Source organism: Dipodomys spectabilis, unplaced genomic scaffold, assembly GCF_019054845.1.
Source record: "Dipodomys spectabilis isolate Male_0828 unplaced genomic scaffold, ASM1905484v1 ptg000110l, whole genome shotgun sequence".
Lineage (NCBI taxonomy): Eukaryota > Metazoa > Chordata > Mammalia > Rodentia > Heteromyidae > Dipodomys > Dipodomys spectabilis.
The window spans coordinates 361570-381758 of NW_024870787.1; the positions used below are offsets into that span (position 1 = coordinate 361570).

The 20189-nt window shown below is 35.1% G+C and overlaps 1 non-coding gene across 1 annotated transcript; it reads left to right on the forward strand.

The window, feature by feature from the left end:
• The first annotated feature begins 1626 nt into the window (after positions 1 to 1626).
• Positions 1627 to 1732, forward strand: LOC122114771. The gene has a single exon (XR_006148638.1). It is a non-coding gene; the product is annotated as a U6 spliceosomal RNA (small nuclear RNA).
• Positions 1733 to 20189: the final 18457 nt, after the last annotated feature.

The window sequence follows — 20189 nt, forward strand, 5'->3', positions numbered from 1 at the left end:
GTGAAAGAGAGAGAGAAATATCATAATATTAAAGTGTGTAACAGATAAACAAGAGGTGTATGAGGATATTCGTACTGCTATTTTGAGACTCTACATGTACATTTGAAGGTGTCTGATGTATGATAACGCATCAAAATAAAATATACAGTGATTTTGATAATAAATAAAAATGGCTCAGAAGAAATTATAAATGCAAAAACATTTTTCACAGAAGCAAACTCTCAGAAATATTTCTTGACTTTGAAAAGGATAAATTGGCTGCAGTTAGTATAAATTTAGAAGTATGACAATTCACAAAAAAATAAAAATGTGTTCACATATTTCATTATATATCCCAAAGCAGAAAGCAAATATTGTTCAGATGATTTTTTAAATCACAGTTTCTCAGGAGCTGGGAAGGTGGCTCAGTGGTAGAGTGCTTGCCTTCCATGCATGAGGTCCTGGATTTCATTCCTCAGCACGACATAAGCAGAAAAAGATGAAAGTGCTGCTGTGGATCAAGTGATAGCGCTAGCCTTGAGCTGAAGAGCTGAGGGACACTACCCAAGACCCAGAGTTCAAGCACCACAACCAACAAAACCAAAGCAAAAAACAAAACAAAACAAAACACAGCTTCTCAATTTTGTGGCCTCAACACTGTAATACCACTACTTCAGCCTAGGGTTAAGATTTTAGGTGTCGACATTTATCAACACTCCTGATTCAGACTCTACTTGATATAATTTTTAATCAATATTTTGTTTTTAGTTTTGCTCTTTGTACATTCACATGCACCTATGAAAAATGGTGTGGCCATCCCAATAATATTCTCAAAGTACCTCTTAATCACGACTCACAAAAAGTTGTATTATATTACGACAAGGAAAAAATGCTATAAATAAAGAAAACAATAATTATATATTACTGATTACTCAAATAAAAAACAAAACAATTACCAGGGTTTTCAGTATTTGAAAAGTACATAGTAGATTTTACTATTTTCTCATATTCCTGTACATTTAAAACTGGATAAAGCTATGAGTAGCTTTTAAATTTACCCACTAAGATTACTAATTATAGATAATCTCATCATGTGTATGTGGCTTTTATCTTTATTTGTTCATCACTAACATATAATTTAAGGGAGCCCTAAAGATTTATCAGAAACTGTGTACTTAAATTCTTAACTCTTCACTCTGCTTCTTTACACAGTCTTTGCAACTTCTCATTAGCAAAGTTTCTATAAACTCTGAAATGTACATACTTAGTAGTACATGCTACCAGAAATATTATATACTTTATCGAAAAATTTTATGACCTACCAGTCTTAATTTTGCATATATAAGCAAATCCCAAAATGAAACATATTTAAAACATTAAAACTTTAACAAACCTTAACATTTGCTGCAATGATCATTATGACAGGTGCCTTGTGTAGAATAATTGAATTCCTCCTCCTACACATCTCATGAACAACAAATATCTGGAATTATTTTGTTTTTGGCATGTCAATATTGACTTTATTCTTAAATGTGTGCTTATGTAAGAAATACATGGTTGCAAAATTTCACAATCTTTTGAACTTACTTTTTGTTGAATTGTCTAGTTTAAGACAATCAATTACACTTTATATATAAAAAATGTTCTGTGCTCAATTTGGCTGCACATACACTAAAATTGGAACATACAGAGAAGCTTAGCATGGTCCCTGCACAAGGATGACACGCAAATTAATGAATCATTCCATATTTTTACACCAACAGATGCTGGATGGGATGTGACCAGAAGGGAAGCCTACTGCACTCTTGGTGGGAGTGTAAACTTGTTCATCCATTTTGGAAAGCGGTTTGGAGCTTCCTCAAAAGACTCCATATAGAGCTCCCCTATTACACAGCAATCCCACTTTTGGGCATTCACCCAAATGATCTCAAATAAGTCCATACTAAAACTACCACCACAACAACGTTTATTGTAGCATTATTTGCCATAGCTAAGATACGGAACCAACCCCGATGCCCCTTAGTAGAAGAATGGATCAAGAAAACGTTCTGTGTGTGTGTGTGTGTGTGTGTGTCTGTGTGTGTGTGTGTGTGTGTGTGTGAATGTATACTTACACAACCACTTTGGAAAGCAATCTGGTAAGTCCTCAGAAAGCTAATTATTGACCTTCCTTATGGCTCACTCATACCACTTCTAGGCATCTATTCTGAACAACAGGTACCAATATTCAAGGACACATGCACCTCCATGTTTATTGCAGCACTGTTCACAATATACAGGATATGAAAACAACCCATCTGTCCCACCAGAGATGAATGGATCCAAAAACTGTGGTAACTATACACAACGGAATATTTTCCAGCCATTAGAAAGACAAAATAATGGCATTGGCAGGGAAATCAATCAAGCTACAGGAAATCATGTTGAGCGAGGTAAGACAAAAGCAAAGAGACAAACAGCACATGGTCTCCATGGTAAGTGGATGTTAAATTCAAAATGTAAGGTGATACAACAAAATTAACAACACTTAAGAAACCAAGGACTTCCACTCATCTGGTCGAATCACTACTAAATTTCCCCATTCTGCTGATCATATTTGCACACTGAAGGGAAACCAGGAAGACGACACAGAAGTAGAGGGAATCAGGGAAAAACATACAACAGTGGGATCCATCAGCTGCACTGGACATTGACCAAAATGAACTAAGCAACTCAATGTCACTGAAGGGAAGGAGGGAACAAGTGGGAAAGAGGGAACAGCAGACGCTATGCAAAACAAAAGAAATATACATATTTCAAAACAAAAAACTATACATATGGAAGAAATAACTCTATTGCAAAGCTCATAGAACTCATAAGTATTGTAGACCATGATAGACAATTTGCTCCATCAAAGTTAGAATGTGTTTGTGACTTTAACTAAGCATCACTATCCCACAATTTGGTGAAATATGGGAAATTATGTAATGATTTAATCACAATAAAAACATCTGAAAAAATGATGAAGGTGGAAAACTAAGTTGCTCTAAAAAACAAAAAAGGAAAATGTTCTGTGTGTATATGTGTGTACACACACACATATACTATATATATATACATATATATATGTATATATATTAATTCTATGCCTCCATCAGAAAGAATGACATCGCCCAATTTTTAGGAAATGGAAAGACTTGGAAAAAAATTATATTAACTGATGTAAGCCATGTCCAAAGAAACATAGGTCCCATGGTATCCCTTATTTGCAATGACTAGTATATGTCTGGGATAAGCAGAAAAGTTGAAAAGCTATGTGTATAGGACTACATAAGTAGATGTTAAGCTAAATGACCCCCAAGATAGAGACACAAGTGTTTTTTTCTTTCTTGCTGTTGTTTCTCACATATGTACTTATTACTTTGCTCATGTAACTATAACCATTCTGTACAGTATTTTTACAAGAAAAAATGTATAAAAATGTTTTGAGATGGAAGAGTTTATTTTGACTATTTTACCCAAATAATATCGTTAACAAATAAATTAATGCAAAACATTGATATGAAGATATTTTGAAAAAGTGAGTGTGTGTGCATTCCTGCGTGTTGGCATGCTCAGAGTTTGAAATCAGGGCTTCAAGGTCTCACTATGTCTTTCTCTCTAGATTGGTGAGCTACTATATGAGCTACATCTCCATTCCTGACCCTTTGTTAGTTCATTAAAATTTGTGAAAAATAATCTCATGAATTTATTTTGCCCTGATTGGCTTCCAAATGTTATACACAGATCTCAGGCCCCTGAGTAGGTATCCCAAGTAGTTAGGATTACAGGTGTGACAAACCAGCACAAGGCTTTCAGAATAATTTTGAAAGTAGAAGAAAATTTACTTCACAGTGGCCTGTTTTATCATTTCCTAGTTTTAAAGCATTTTGGAGTGATTATATGTGATTTTTTTCATTCTTGAATTCTTAAAATACAGTAAGTGATGATATTTAAAAGATTTAGTACTTTTTAAAAACGATACTGGAACTTTGAATAAAAAATAAAATAAAATATATGAGAGCAGCAATACAGGAGAGGCGACTAGGGGAAATACTGTAGTATCATAGAGTAGAAGAGCTGTGGAAAGGAGTAATTTTACATTAACATAGCAAGTAATAAACAAGCATACAGATTTTCAGCCTCATGTCAGTCATTAAAAAGTTTAAACAAAATGCATAATCAGCAAACCAATAGAGATAAAACAGAAAACTAAACAATTAAGATGAAGAGATGACTTGGACCAAGAATAACAAATGACACAATTAGGAAACAAATAACAAGCTGCTGGGCTGGGAAGGTGACTCAGTGGTAGAGTGCTTGCAGTGCATGCCTGCGGCCCTGGGTTTGATTCCCCAGCACCACATAAGCAAAAAGAAACAAGCCGGAAGTAGTGCTGTGTCTCAAGTTGTACAGCGCTAGCCTTGAGCTGAAATGCTGAGGCAGAGCGCCCAGGCCCAGAGTTCACGCCCCACGATCGGACCCAAAAAATAAAATTAAAAAAAAAAACCAAGCTAATAAGTTTAAAAATGATCACCCTTAATTCTATTGAGTTGTTTAGGTCACAATTTGTTAGAAGTATAATTCAAATCACAGTTTAATAGTATATCATTTTAATAATAGTTACTTATTATTGATTTCTTAATATTGAATATTTAATATATAATTTTAATTTCCGCAGTTATAGAAAAGAAGAAAGTGAAAATAATTTTAATAATATATGTATGAATTGTAAAATTGAGAAGCATTAGAGTTTAAACAAATAACATATCATTATTGCTTCATTTCTGTAATTTAATGTAATAATTCAAAGTGTATTCTACACTTAGCACTAATCTTAACATCAAATAATAAATTATTGCACATGACTCTTGGTATTAGTTGGAAGGGTTCAGCACTGTGGTAAAATTCATACCGCATAGTACACGAGGGTATGAGCCCTCTCATATAGCTTAAATTGTGGAAATTTGATTTCTACATGCATGTTAAATTCTTGTCTAGGTGACATCTATAAAATTATTTACAATTATATATACGAGGACTGTTTCAGATGATTCTTGAAAGTCATATTCATTAATTAAATTTTTATTATTTCATACCAAATAAATATTTACAGAGAGACTGAATTTTTGTGTAGATGATGGTGTATGTGTGCCAGATTATATGTATTAAGGCTTATTTTGTATTCCTGACATTGTATCTAGAGTTGGATTTATTTGTTCATTATGGCTTAAGTGTATTATATTGGATATATGAGAGTAAACTGAATGTTTATTCCATTAATCCTTTGTCTAATCCCAATATAAATTATCCATGTGTTTAAAGTAATGAAAATAACAATAGATAAAAGCAAGATAAATCAGTCTGTGGCAGACAAATATTTACACCATTATTTTGAGAGTTGGTCCCCTTTTACACTACAGAATATTCTTGGGAATATGTGCTCCAGGCTGACCACAACTGAAGATTATTATGGTTTGATCTATCATAAGAGAAAGAAGGAAGGGTAACCTTCCTTCCAAATATCTGATCCCAGGAATGTGCTCTGCTATGTGGTGCATACTTGGAAATGAACATTTTTCACAGTCAACCTTGAAAAGCCATCTTGATAGATGACTTCTGTAAGTGGTTATAAAGCATTATTGATGGCTTTGCAAGGATGCCTGATTGCCTCATTTTGAGACAATTAACAGGAATTTAGTCAATTGTTCTTTGTATCTTTAGGCGAAAAACCCATTGACTCTAGGCCAGGGGATCACAGGGGCCCAGAGAAACTACTACCTTGAATAGCAATCCTAGACATCTAAAACAAAAACACACACACACAAACACTCCAGTAAGCACAGCCAGGCAGGGTTGCTATCATAGCCTACATGAAGTCAAGCAAAAAACAGAAGCTGAGAATCATTTAGCTGATAACTAATATATTTTTTATGAGGCAGACTCAAATGAGACTCCAGAGAAAGGACAGAAAGACTGATCAGGGAGACTAAAATTGGTCACACAAAGATTGGAATGTAGAATTCCTTGTAGAACAAATAAATCATAGAACACTTGTGCATGTAAGAACAAGAAAGAAAACCAAATTCCAGAAATGCACATTTTCTTAGAAGTCAGCTTAATCAATTATCAGTGCAAATCTTTGAACTCTTAAATATTTGACCACATGTGGGAAAAGGTTGAAAAGAAAGAAAATTTCATCACTCTATTAGGAAGTCCAATATCACATTAGGAAGTAATCAAGCACAGATTTGTAATAAAAAGAGAAAACAATTATTCAAAATGAGGGTTTCATTTCTTTTGATGTAAAAGTTCTTAAATTAGGTGCTAGCAAATACCGTACAATTGATCCAGTCCCCCAGCTGAGTTAATATTGATTGCAGTATTACCATATGAAGGAAAAGAGAAAATTTACAAATGTTTGATGAAATGAGGTGAAGGTGATGTGTTCTAATAGTAATATCTGAGGTTTAGACACAGGTGAAGAGGTGGATTTTCTTTTCTAAAAATCGTGCCAGTGAATCACAGCTGTAATCCTAGCTACTCAGGAAGCTGAGATCTGAGGACTACGGTTCAAAGACAGCCTGGGCAAGAAAGACTATTATTTCCATTTAACCATCAGAAAACCAGAAGTGGCACTGTCGCTCAAGTGGTAGAGCACCCACCTTGAGTTGAAGAGTTCAGGGACAGTGCCCAAGTCCAGACTTCAAGCCCCTCAAACAGCAACAAGAAAAAAATCTCCTTTTCATGGACTAGTACATCTCTTCCTAAAATTCAACAAAGGAGCCATTTTATCACCCACTTCATTTAAGTCCTAATCTAGCTACTGCATATATATTGATTTGGTATCTTATATAAAACGGTTCATATTTGCGGAAACAAATACCAGCAGTGGTAACTTTTTTCCAGTCCTTGAACTATGGGCCTGAGCCCTGATCATGGTTATACTGGTAGCTTTCATGTGAGCTTGTTTGTTATTTATTGTATTACTGCCCATAAGGGGAATTACTGGGTCTTAAGGGAGATCTACATTTACTCTTTTCAGAAAACTCCGTACTGCATTCCACAGTGGTTGAACATGTTTAATTTCCCATCAACAGTGTAATCGAGTTCCCAATTGGCTACATCCATGCCAGCGTTTGCTATTGTTAGTTTTCTTAGTAATGGCCATTATAATGGACGAGGTAGAATCTGTCTTATTTACTTATAGATTTGTATGCATCTTCTAGCTACAATAAATGAATGAATCCATGAAATCTATATGGCTCTGAGTCTGCATTCCTTTCTCTTTTCTCTTAATATAATTTTCCCAAACCTTTCATTTTCCTTACCACTGGTGAAAAGTCATCTTTCTGATGGGTGAATATAATTCCATTGTGTGTGTGTGTGTGTGTGTGTGTGTGTGTGTGTGAGTGTTTGTGTGTGTAAGATGACTATAGGCCCATGAATTCATTTCTAAGCTTTCTGTTTCATCTGTAATTTTGTAATTCCATATTATAGTTGCATTGCTTTCGCTTCTACATTGAAGAATATTGTTAGGATTTTGATGAGTATTGCATTGCCAATTGTTTAGGGGAAGTATTGCAGTTTTCAAAATGTTAATTCTTCCAACTAGGAACATTGAAAGACTTTCTATTTCCTTGAATCTCATTCAATTTCCCTTTTTATATTTTTAAAGTTTTCACTTATAGGTCCTTCACGATTTTAGTTAATTAATTCCTAGTTTTGTTGTTGTTGTTTTGTTTTGTTTAGATTTGATTTGATTTTGAGGCTAGTATATGAGGTCGTTTTTTAGATTTCAGCGTGGATTTTCCCATTGTTGGAAACAGAAAAACTACTGATTCTTGTGGTTTTTATATCCTGCTACATTGATGAAGGTTAGCATCACATTTATTAACTTGAGGGAGGAATCCATAGGGTCCTTTAAATACAGGGTCATTTCATCTGTAAAAAGGGATAGTTTTACTTCTTCCCTATTTGGATCTGCTTTATTTTTTTCTTTTGTCTATTGCTCTTGCAAGAAAGTCCACTACCATATTGAAGAGTAGTAGAGAGTGAACATCCTTTTCTAATTCTTCATGTTAATGACTTCATGCTTCCACACTTAGCTAAATGCTGATTATCTCTATCATATACATACTCAGTTTAATATTGAGGAATGTTCCATGCATTCCTAGGTTCTCAGACCTTTTAATCATAAAGGGGTTTTGGAGCTTGTTAAAAGCTATTTCTACACCCTATTGACGATCATGTGTTTTTTGTCCCTGCTTCTGCTGATGGTTTGTATTATGTTTATTGACAAGAATATTGAATCAAATCGTATCCAAGATGAATCCTATTTGATCATACCATATGATTTTTTTTGTTATTTGGTGAAACTGGTTAGTGAGAATTTTATTAAGAAGTTCTGCATTAATGCTTATCAAAGAGTTTGGTTCATCGTTCTCTTTCTTTGGTGAATCCCTATTTGATTTGGGGAGGAGTCTAATTCTAGTTTCATAGAATGTGTTTGATAATGTGTCTCTCATAGATACTAGATGGATGCATCTTGGTTTTTGATACTACTATCTAATCTATGTCTTTTATTTGGAAATTTAAGTCTATTGATATTGAGCTTTAAGACAGAAATATCTGAAATAAGTCCTGATATGTTATACACCTGTTATTAAGAGCTGTGCCTCATCTACTCTTAACACATTTACCTTGTTCTCTGGTAGGGAGCATTTTATATAAATAGTTCCTCTTCTTCTTGATCTTCTCTATTTAGTATATATTTGATTATATTCTATTCTGATAATTTGGTGGACATAGGTTGTTTCAAGTTTTCTTTGTCATGAAATATGTTTATATATCCTTTAAATGTAAAGGAGAGTTTGGCTTGGGACTGTATTCATGGTTGGTAATTGTTTATCTTTAATGTTTGACATATATAATGCCAGGCTTTCCTTTTTACCATATCAGCTAAGAAACCTGTTTCTTATTCTGACTGTATATCCTTTATAAATAATCAATCTTTTCTCTATGGCATCTTTAACAATCCTTTTCTTGATCTTTAATAATCCTCTAATGGATTATGATATCATGGTGGATTGTTCAGTTCTAAAATTCTGATTGGTTTCTAAAGGCTTCTCTTCTCTGAATGAGCCTTTATCTCTGGATGTTTGGCATGTTCTCTGCTAGAATTCTGTAATATGCTTCCCATCCATTTAGTTTCTTGCTCTTCTCCTTCCTGATACCTATCTCCCTGAAATTTGATGTTTTGAGTCTTGAAGTTCTGGCAAGATCATTTCTTATTTCTTGGATTTGTTCTAAATGATTATTTCCTCTTTCCTATTAGATCTATTCTGTCTTTGACACTGAGATTATCTTCTATCTCATCTATTTGCTGTGGAGACTTTCTACTCTGTTTTTGATTTCCCTGTCTTCTAATTGGTCATTTTTAGGGGTTCTCTCTCCTTATTAAAGCTTTGTTGTAGGTCTTGTATGGACTTTCTGTACATTTTTCTTTGGTTGGGGGAGATGTAATGGTTATTTTATTAGCTGTGTCTTCTCTCTCATATCTTTTAACTAGGCATCAATTTTTTCCTGGACTCCCTTGCCTTCTCAGAATTTATTTATCTTTCTGTTTGAAGTCTCCATGAATTATTTTCCTAATGACTGGTTGGTCTCATCTTGTTCACAAATTTCCTTGTAGAGGTTTTCTATCTTTCCATTAATCACATTTTTCAGCAGTATCGGTAATACATTTGATAACTATCTTCTAGGTCCTTAATTGTCTGTTCTAATGCCTGGTTAATTACTGTGTGAATTATACTACTTTGTTATCACTTTTCTTGTATTTTTCTGAATTGTTCTGTCCATTTGGAGGCTTTCTTTTGGGGGAGCTATGATATTAATATGTTACTCTCTATGTTCTTGGTTGATTTCCAGGGTCTTGGTTTGGTTTCCTGTTGTGATTTGTTTTTCTGGAATTGCATTTTTGTCGCGTCCATTAAGTGTAGGAATAGAAATCAGTTGTGGTGAGATGTTGTGATGTTAATATTTGTGGTTCCAGTGACTATTTGGACTGTCCAGTGGTATGGTGAATTGTCTATGTGTATGGATATGGCTTTCTCTGATGTACACTTCTGTTCCTGCTTTTTTCCATGTTGCCCTTTTATTTCCACATTGCACATGTGCTTTTGAATGTGTTGCCAAGTTTATTCCTGGCTGGCACCTTTTCATAGATTTCTGTTTTCTTGTGAAGACGGTATGAAATCTTCTCATGAATTGTATGTCTATAATTATGTCTATATTTATAGCTGCATATCTATAATTATAGCTGATTTGATGTGACCCTCTAGACATAGAGTACCTGCTAGGATTCTAAATCTCTGTTTCATTAGTGATTACTATGATAATTTTCTGTGGTTATTCTGTCATTGTTTTTCTCTTCCTCAGATTTATTTTGTATATTGTGGATTTTTTCACATAATTTAGGATTTTTGATTGTTGTATCTGGTTATTTTGTTTTCCTGCTTATACTACTTTGAAATAGTGATTTCAGGCTTGTAAGAGGAAACAGAAAGAGACAGAAATGTATGTTATTAAATTGAGAGAAAGAGAAGACATTTAAAACTATTTCCTACAAGTAAATTAATATTAAGCAAAGCTAATGAAAATAATTACTTATTTACTCTTCAGAGGATGAGTATAGTACTCTTGGATATCTCAGAGGAAAAGACTTTAGACTCATTACAATTAATGACTTACACTGAAATTACTGGCTAAACGTTCTTCTTCAGAAAGGGAAAAGCTCCATTACTTCCATATTAGTATTACGAAATCATAATAGCTGCATGTTGAATTGTTTTCCCTTTGCTATTTTCAATTCCATTCTTCATCCATTATGTATCTATGGCTTTGAATGACCAATTCCTTAAAATACCTATACTGCTTATATTGTGATGCAAATCTCAGTAATATAAATATTAATTTATCTGTGAGTCTCATCTTGAGCTACATTCATATGAAATTTATGCAGTGTCAAGCAAGAAACCTGACTTTTTTTACTCTAACCTATGTTTTAATCAATAAATCCATTCTCTTTAGAAATGTGTTCTCAACTTTTAAATTGCTCCAGTAAACATCATGTGTTTCTAGTACTTTTAATGAAGTAAATATAAAGTTTGGAACATAAAGACAACTCCCCTATTATTCCTTTAAAGTAAACCTTTGGGGATTATTTTATATATAAAAATAAATAGTGCAATGCAATGTTTATACATGAATAATATAATGGTTAAGTCAATTAGACACATGAACTACCATAGCAATTCTCAATTAACACAAAGGCATCAAAATATTGTGTTCATGAATATCACTCATTTTTTAAAAATGACTAGTCAATACAAAATTTATATTATATTTGAAATTTACAAAATGCAAATTACACTGAGATTTGCTGTCAATATCCTGTTTCTAGGAATACATTTATTCAGCAAACAGGGAAACAAAAAATAAGGGTTTGTCACATAGAATGGAAAATGTAGACGCAGACTGTGTTTCCTTAGGATGTTAAGTATCTGCAAATCATGTGATTTATTCAAAGATACTATACACATGAGAGAATTTGTGATCAGAAATGATAGGTAAGCAAAGTAACTGGAAAACTGCATGCTTAAATTGAGCTTTCAATATAGGATGACAAGTTTTCAATAAATGTTCCTATTAATCTGTATCTCTAACACACATACAGCATTCTACATTTTCCCACATACTCCCCTTCTCTTATCTCAGTTCCTGATCGATATTCTTCTATTTCATGATTTCAATTCCGTCTAAAATAACAAGGTGGGCGTTTTTTGTCTCTAGATCCAATACAGTAGTATGAATTCATGGAGTTTGACTTGAATGTCAAGTATGAAGATATTGTATTCAGGGTATTCTTAATTGGCTTGAAACATAGAAAGATACACAGTATACTAAGAACAAGGGACTTGATCACAGGGAAACATACAGGTCCAGGCAAGATCCTGAAGCAAAGAAAAACAAGGGAGCGCAAACATCAGTCAACTATAATTACAAAGGAATGGAACTGATCTCTGATGTGTCTGGGTGGCAGCTCTATGTGTTTGTGTGTGCGTGTGTGTGTGTGTGTGTGTGTGTGTGTGTGTGTGTGTGTGTGTGTCAGTAGAGAGAGAGAAAGAGAGACAGACAGCGAGAGAATTTAGTGTGGCTTCCATATTTACAGTCCATAGAGCATTACTTGTTAGGGAGGAGGTGCTCATATCAGAGCTGTGATACTACTGTCATCACTTTACTACAAAAAAACATTTGTTTAATGTCTAATTAAATAGGGAAAATAAACTAATATCTTACACGATTGTTTTGACAATTGATTAGTATATTGAAGGCGAAAGGGAGGAATTGGAGATCAATATAATCTTTTTACTCTCTTCTGAATATTACACTGCAATAGATGTGATTTCAGGAGTCTCCTGCCATGTACTTCCAGTTGAATTACTAATATGCTTAATAATATGAAACATGTGATAGAGAAATAGATCAGCCAGCAAGCACAAAGAATTTGTGATAAGATTGAGCTTCTGACCAGGGTTGCCACAACTTTTAGGAATGTAATTCATTCATATGAACTTCAAATTTTGTGGCTTTCCCTGTGTGATTAAATGGGAAGAAAGTACTGTAGAAACAAGAATTCTTGTTCAGCCAAGTAGAAAGTGTTCATGTTCCCATCCTCACGTTGCAAATTTCCATTCCATATAGACTCTCTTTTAGAGTGCTTTCATTTAATATACTTCAGCACCTCATGCTTCCGTGTGGAAGACAAGAAAAAGGATAATTTTGTTTGTCTATTAAATTATGTAAATTACCATGTACAGGCATGATTTGTATAGTTACTGAAGTTTGTAATATATATAAGTAGGGCTCATTTCACAATAAAAATATAATTAAAATCACATAATAAGACTAGAAGTCACAGAATTTTGTGCATGAAAACATACATTAGATTAGTTGCAGAATTTCTATTTTGAAATAAACTTTATATTGAAGTATAATGCACTTTACCTAAGGATTGAAACATTTTATTGAAAAATATATTTCCTGGAGATATTTTTGCTTCATCATTTTAGGGATACCGTTGGAACCATTGTAATAATGATATGTACAAGACGTTATCTCGAAAGACGAACTTTACAACTTTGGCTGGCAAGCGTGTGGAAATGGAAAAGGATGGGAAGGGGAAACAAAGGAAGAGGAAACAATGCTTGATAAGAAATGTACTCACTACTTTGCCCATATAATTGTAACCCCTTTGTACGAAATTTTCACAATAAAAAAAGTTAAAAAGAAAATGATCCCAAAGTAATCATTTTTTTATTTTCCTATTTCCATGTGATTTACCTGCAATTTAGAAATCTAGATATATAATTTAAGTTAACCAAAAATATTATTGAGTATAAGGTTCTTATACTCTCTACATTCTTCACACTGAGATCATCAAATATGGTGAGTTTGAAATGATTAGTCTCTGTTTGACCTATGTTAATACTATTTAAAATGTGAGTGAAATGTTTAAAAAGTAGTATTTATTTTAGTTGCTCTGAAGAGACAATAACTGATATAATTAAAGGCTACAGATCATTAGATTTAAAATTTAGAATTCATGAAATGTTTTTGACCACACTGGTTACTGGAGCCTTCACAAAAACTTCATGAGATAATTTATATTGATGAAGCAAAAATCCCACACTGGTTACTGGAGCTTTCAGAAAAACCTCATGAGACAATTTATATTGATGAAGCAAAAATCCCAGAGTTTAGACATTTACGAATAGAAAAATCATGTCATTCTGAATATGTAGAGCTACATAACAAACAGAAAATTTAGCTTTTAAATATCTGAATATACTAATACATTTAATTGCAGGGTAAGTACTTGTTCTGAAAGGAGATAAAATTGCATTTACTTTGAAAAGTAAACCTAAGTATTAATTTGAATAAAAGACAATGTTTAAAATATCACTCATCCAAGAAACAAGATGTACAGTTCATTGTTTTTCATGCTTATAATGTTCTCTAAACTTACAACAAATACTAGATTAGTAAACCTAAACCACTACTTTGTAGGGAAATAGAAAGATTCTTAAAACTCATGACTATAACTTTTTCTCAAACAATTACTAGGTAACTGTTTTATATTTTTTGTCATGGAATCCTATTTGATAAAATTTTATTCATTAAGTTAAATAATTGGCCAATAACAATATAAATTATACATGAACAAAGTTTTGAACAAGTATTTCTTTCACAAGACATATCATGGCTCTCTTCAAGAACACTGGAAGGCTGTGTGTTATTTATTTATTTTTAGTTATTTTATTAATGGTTATTAATTTTCAGAAGTGGCAGTTTCGTTACTCTCTTTCCATAATATTTTTAAAACATTTGATTATACTCCCTCTATTTCCTTTTTGTTACTCCTTCCTCCAAAGATCATGTTTTTTACATAAAATTATATTTTTATATATGCACATATAAACTCACTTGGAAGATTTAAGCTAAACTGCAACTTAATTCAAGATGTACAGAGGATTAACAGGATGAACAAAAATGAATATTTTTTGTTAACTTCTGAATTGAACTATCATTATTATTATGGTTAGGGTTAGGATACCAGACAGAATTAGAATTTGGTTTAGAGAAATAGCAAATTCAGGTTCTACAAAGGATGACCTATTGAAATAATAATACTCACAGCACACTGTACTGAAAATGAACTTTAAATCATGGGGAGAGAAGAGTGATGGAGATGGGAGAGGGAAGGAATAGTTGGACAACAACAAAGAAGGGAGTAACAATGATCAACAAGAAATGTACTCATTACCTTACACATTTAACTGTAATCCCTCTGTCAGCCTCATTACCTACTCAGGAAGCTGATTTCTGAGGACTGCAGTTCAAAGCCAGCCTCAGTAGGAAAGTCTGTGAGAATTTTATCTCCAATTAACTACCTGGAAACCAAAAAGTGGTGCTGTGGCTCAAGTGGTACAAGTGCACAACTTGAGCTAAAGAACTCCGGGATTGTGCCCAGGCCTAGAGTTCAAGCCCCACGACCAACAAAAGGAATAAAAAAAGAAATGTGTTAAATGTTAAGTAAAGCTGAACTTTTGTAGGTTCTAGGAATTCAGGAAAATCTGGGATAATGGAAGTACAATGTATTTCATAATATCAGGATTTGAGATCAATGATTATAATGATTCCTCTTATGGAACAAGATAGGTTCAGAGGTAAGAGTGAGAAAATCTGTAGGGTTTAGGAAAAGCTGAAATTTATTTCGAGGATTAGAGTGGAATTTAAGTTAGGATTGCACAAAACGAGCATTTTTCATAAATTTTATAATTGGGATACCTTTAGTATTAAGGTTATGGTTAGGATTCCAGCCATGGTTAGGGTTAGAGTGAAGGAGAAAAACAATGAGGGTCAAATTGAAGGTAAATTGTACTACAAGCCTGGTAAGAATTAGAATGAATGTGAACTAGAGTATTGCTATTAATATTAGAATCTGCTTGCAATTAGGCTTATATTTATTCTCAATATTCCAGTTAAGTTTAAGTTTAGAGTTAGAAAATGACTAAGATATTGGGAAAAAAATTGAAACCTATGTTTGGAAGGCTTATTTGAATCAAGTTAGGATGAATGAAAGCTAGTGTAACACTAACTAGTTAGTGTTAGTATAGACATTATTTGGATTAAAATCAGGGTCAGTGTTTTGTTCTGATTATGATTAGTGTTATGAATAGGAAAGTTTTACTATAAAATTGAGTTTTCACTAACAAATAGAAGCAAAAATGTGAACCTGAATAGTAACTAGAACATTATCATTATATTTATTTCTCAGTGATAATTCTTGTAATGATTAATGAGAGTTTTCCAGCCAGGTTTATGTTGAGAGTTAGCGTTAAGTAAAAACTAGATGATATGTAAATTTGAAATTGTTTTAGGATACAGTGGTTCAGGAAAATGTAGGATTAATGGAAACTACAATATTTTTCCTGGTAAGATAATTTGAGGACAAGTAATATAATGATTCATGTTAGGGAAGAAGATAACTTCACAGGTACAGTCAGGAAATTTGTTGGAAATTAGGGCAAATTGAAACTCATTTCCAGAGTGCAAACTGGAATATTCATTACAATGAATAAAAAATAGAGTATTAGAAATAGAAAATTAGGTTTCAGTTCCAGCTGGGCTTAGTGTTAGCATCAGGGAAATGCAAAATTTAAGGTCAAACTGAAAATAAATCTTTGAATAACAAGTCAAGATCAAATTAGGATGAATATGAAATAGGAAACTGCTAATAATATTAGGATTAGGGTATGATTAGTGTGAGGGTTAGCCTGAATGTTGTGTTAGAAAAATGGCAAGATATTGGGTAAAACTAGAAAATATTTTAAGAAAGATGAGTTGAAGCCAAAACAGGATGTATAAATTTAATGTACTTTTGTGGCTTTTAGAATCCAAAGGCAATTGGTTCTAGCGTTAGGGTTACTTTTCTAATTTATGAACTAATGAATTAAAGGCACAATTCTTTCATTCTTACAAACAAAGACAGTCAAGAGTTGGGGAAAAAACAATTTTCTACATGAAAATGTGTCTTAAAATATTTTCCAACCAGGATTAAATAATAGTGAACATGGTGTCATTTATTAAAATTAGGCAAGTTGATGATAAAACTTTCAAAAAATATCCAAACACATAAGATTTGAACTCAGATATGTTATTGGGAAAACAGATACTTGCTCTAGCTGGGAAATTGTGTGTGTGTGTGTGTGTGTGTATGCACCCACCACTGGTCTTCTAATGAGGCCTGGGTCCTGTCATCAGCTGATTCTCTGGAAGTATGGCACTAAACCACGTAGCCAAAGGCTTTCTTCTGGCATTTTAATGGTTATTTTGAGATAAATACCTCATGGATTTTACTTTCTGGACTTAATCTTCTGATCCCCAGTAATCCTTGGGTTAGTGTTATTGTGGGTGCTACCACAAAGTGACAGTTCATTAAACTGTGAGCAATATGGAAGTACTCGTGCAAGATATGAAGTAACCAGTTCATTAATGTGGGAGTAACAGGATCACATTTGATTGCCTTCAAATACATTATTTCAGATGAGTTTAACTGAAGCCCAAAGCATAATCCAAACCTATTAGCCACACTGTATGAAGTAGCACATATTCATAGTGTAGAATATGTACAATGAATTGAATCCTGAATCAAAAGACTTTGTTGGGTTTGCCTCAAAGAAATGAAGTGTCATTGAAATGAAGTCCAGACTGGAGGCCTGTAGCGAGCAGGAGAGCATCTGCTTAGTGTGTGTCCAACACCCAGGACCATAAAAAAGTAGAAGGGAAAGTGTAAGAGAAAGAGGAAAGGAAAGGAGGAGGAAAGGGTAAGAGAGGAGGAAGGGCATAGCAGAAGGGAGAAGAGAAGGGGACAGGGAGAAAGTAGAGGTAGGAGAGAAGGAAGAGGGAAACAGGACCCTGGGGAAGAGGAGCAGGAGAGGAGACAGGAGGAGGAAGATAAATGCAATATAACAGCAAGAATTGTTGGAAAACATGTTGCATAAGTGATTTGCATGTGCATGGCAGGATTATTTTCTAATCAGAAAGACAGCTAGCACAGTGACAATATGGGTGATACCTGTTGCTCAGTCATTTTATTCTCTTTCTTCAGTGAGGAGTTCAGAAGAAATGCTGAGTTCGGTGTTTTACAGATATATTTCAGGATTTCTTTTTCATGAATCAAACAATGGAAAGAAATAAATGCAACTTCCCTTAATTAAAAAAAGAATAGAAGTTATATTTATTTGTATTACTATGCATGAAGAAATCCTGGAGATTTCTGGTTAATTCAGAGGGATCCATGCAAAAATATAATACAAGAGGAAAGTAAAACTGTTTTTAATGTATAATAGGTTATCATTGATGAAAAGTTTTACTGGACTTTTTTCGTTTTTCTTTTTTTATTTTTGTTTTGTTTTTGTTTTGTTTTTGCCAGTTGTGCATTGCTCCAAGCTGTGCTCTGGAGCCCTTTCCAAGTCACCACGTGAAACTCCATTTTTGTAGTCCCTGTGGGTGTGGGTGCCTCCTCAGGTCACCCGTTGAGATGTGTGGCCAACTCCTTTAAGGTGGATGTGCAGTGAGTGGATGTGTGTACATGCTCCCCAACATTGCCAGATGAGCCAGGCCCACCCTTCCCACCTAACTTCCCAGTTTCAGTTGCTCCATTTCACCCAGGAACTGGCAGCCATGGGTCTGGAGTTGAGGCCACTGCTGCCCTCTCCTCCTCCAGTTGTGCTGGTACTGGTCTTCTGTGCTCCTGAGTGCATTGCCCATCCTAGGGAGACTCTGTTCTGGGGTCACTGCCTGCCCACATGAGTACAGTGTGAGGGACACCATGTTTGTACACTGCACAGTCCATGGGTAAAGGAAGGCTGGGTATGCAGTCTGCCCCCTTGGGGCCAGGCAGCCTAGCCGTGGTTCACCTCATCAGTCTTTAAGGGGGTCTGGTTACTGGAGCCATGTTTTGGACCCTCTGCCAGCTGGCTTGTGACAGCTGCAGCAGCTCAACAACCTGGAGCCCCTTCAGCATCTCTGTGGACCTCCATTTTCTGGTCCTTGTGGACTCGGGTACAGGGCCAACCGTACATATGCCAATCAGTGCCAGAGAAGCCTGGACTTGCAGCACAAAAGCTGAAGCACCGAGGCAGTGAAGGCCCTCTTGCTTTGCTGTGTAGCCTCCTCCTTCGCCCTTCTGGCCACATGGGCCCAGTTCTGGGTTCCATTCCAGCGATACTCCATTTGGAGGCAATGGGGTCACCCCCTACTCTCGTTGTTATCCAAAGAAGGGGAAAGGACATGGCCTTGGCAATGTAGACTGCAGAGATGGAAGGCAGGACTTGGCATCTACCCTGCCTTCCTCCCTGGCTTTGGTACCTGAGTCTGGGTTGCTTGGCTTGGTCACTAATGGAACCTTGTTGGCTACAGCCCACCGCAAAGGTCCTGCACCTGCTGCAGCAGCAATGTGGTGTCCTGGACCCCCTTAGGGTCCCCACATGGACCTCTGATGGGTCTACTTGGGCTGGGTGTGGGTTTCATCTCAAGACTCCCATTAGGAAGTGCCACACCCCTTCCTGGTACTGCAAGCAAGAGGTGCCACATATATCTACTTTCTAACATTTTCCTTCACTGAGATAAACAGAACTTGGAAATATAAATAAGTTTTGTAAAAACAAAATATATAACCTATATCACTTCAACCTTCTAAATCATTGTAATATTTTTATATCCAGTAGAATTCTGTCTGTAATTACTTATTTTACATTTGAATGTAATGTATTTTGTGTTTATTTAACTATTCTAGTATACTTTCATTTGCACTACTTACTATTTTTTTCAAATTCTGAGATTCGATCACGTGTTTATGGATAAGTGTTTTGTTGTACTTTTATTTCAGTTTTCCATTATGGCCTTATGATTACAAACAATAAGATCCATTCTTGCTAGTATATAGTTCAATGATTTTGGACTAGAGACTCAAAGATATAGTATAACATATACAGTAATGTGTATCACTTTGTTTAATACTGCTCCATAAAATAATTAATAATTCAGATGGCAGCCACTTCATCTGGCATGCTGGTCTGTCTGGTGAAGTAGGATCCTAGTGGCAGCCTGCCCATATCGGGCCATTGCGGGCACCTCGCCTGGGGCTGTGGGAGAAGATCAGGGGGCACCTGCTGTTCAGCGAGGGCAGCAACACGGCAGCTGCTGTGTGAATGACACAGTGTCACTGACTCACATCTAACACATGCCTGCCCCGTGGGTTTGGGTCCTGGGAGCACACACACACCGTGGGGCAGGGGGCGCCTAACTAGGAAGGTGTGCAGACCAAACATAAGCCACTCTGCAGTTGGCTGGTACAGTATTTATTCTCCGTAGAGCAGTGGACAATTCTGCTCTGCTGTGGGGAGAAAACAAGACAGACAGACCCAGGCAGGTGAAGCCAACTTTTTGTACTCAGGCTGGCAAGGAAACTTTCCTCCATGCACTTTACAGCAGGCTCAGGAAGCCCTTCCATGTTCCTTGTCCATGGAGTAGCAGCTAGGGACACTCAAGTCTGGTACTCCTGG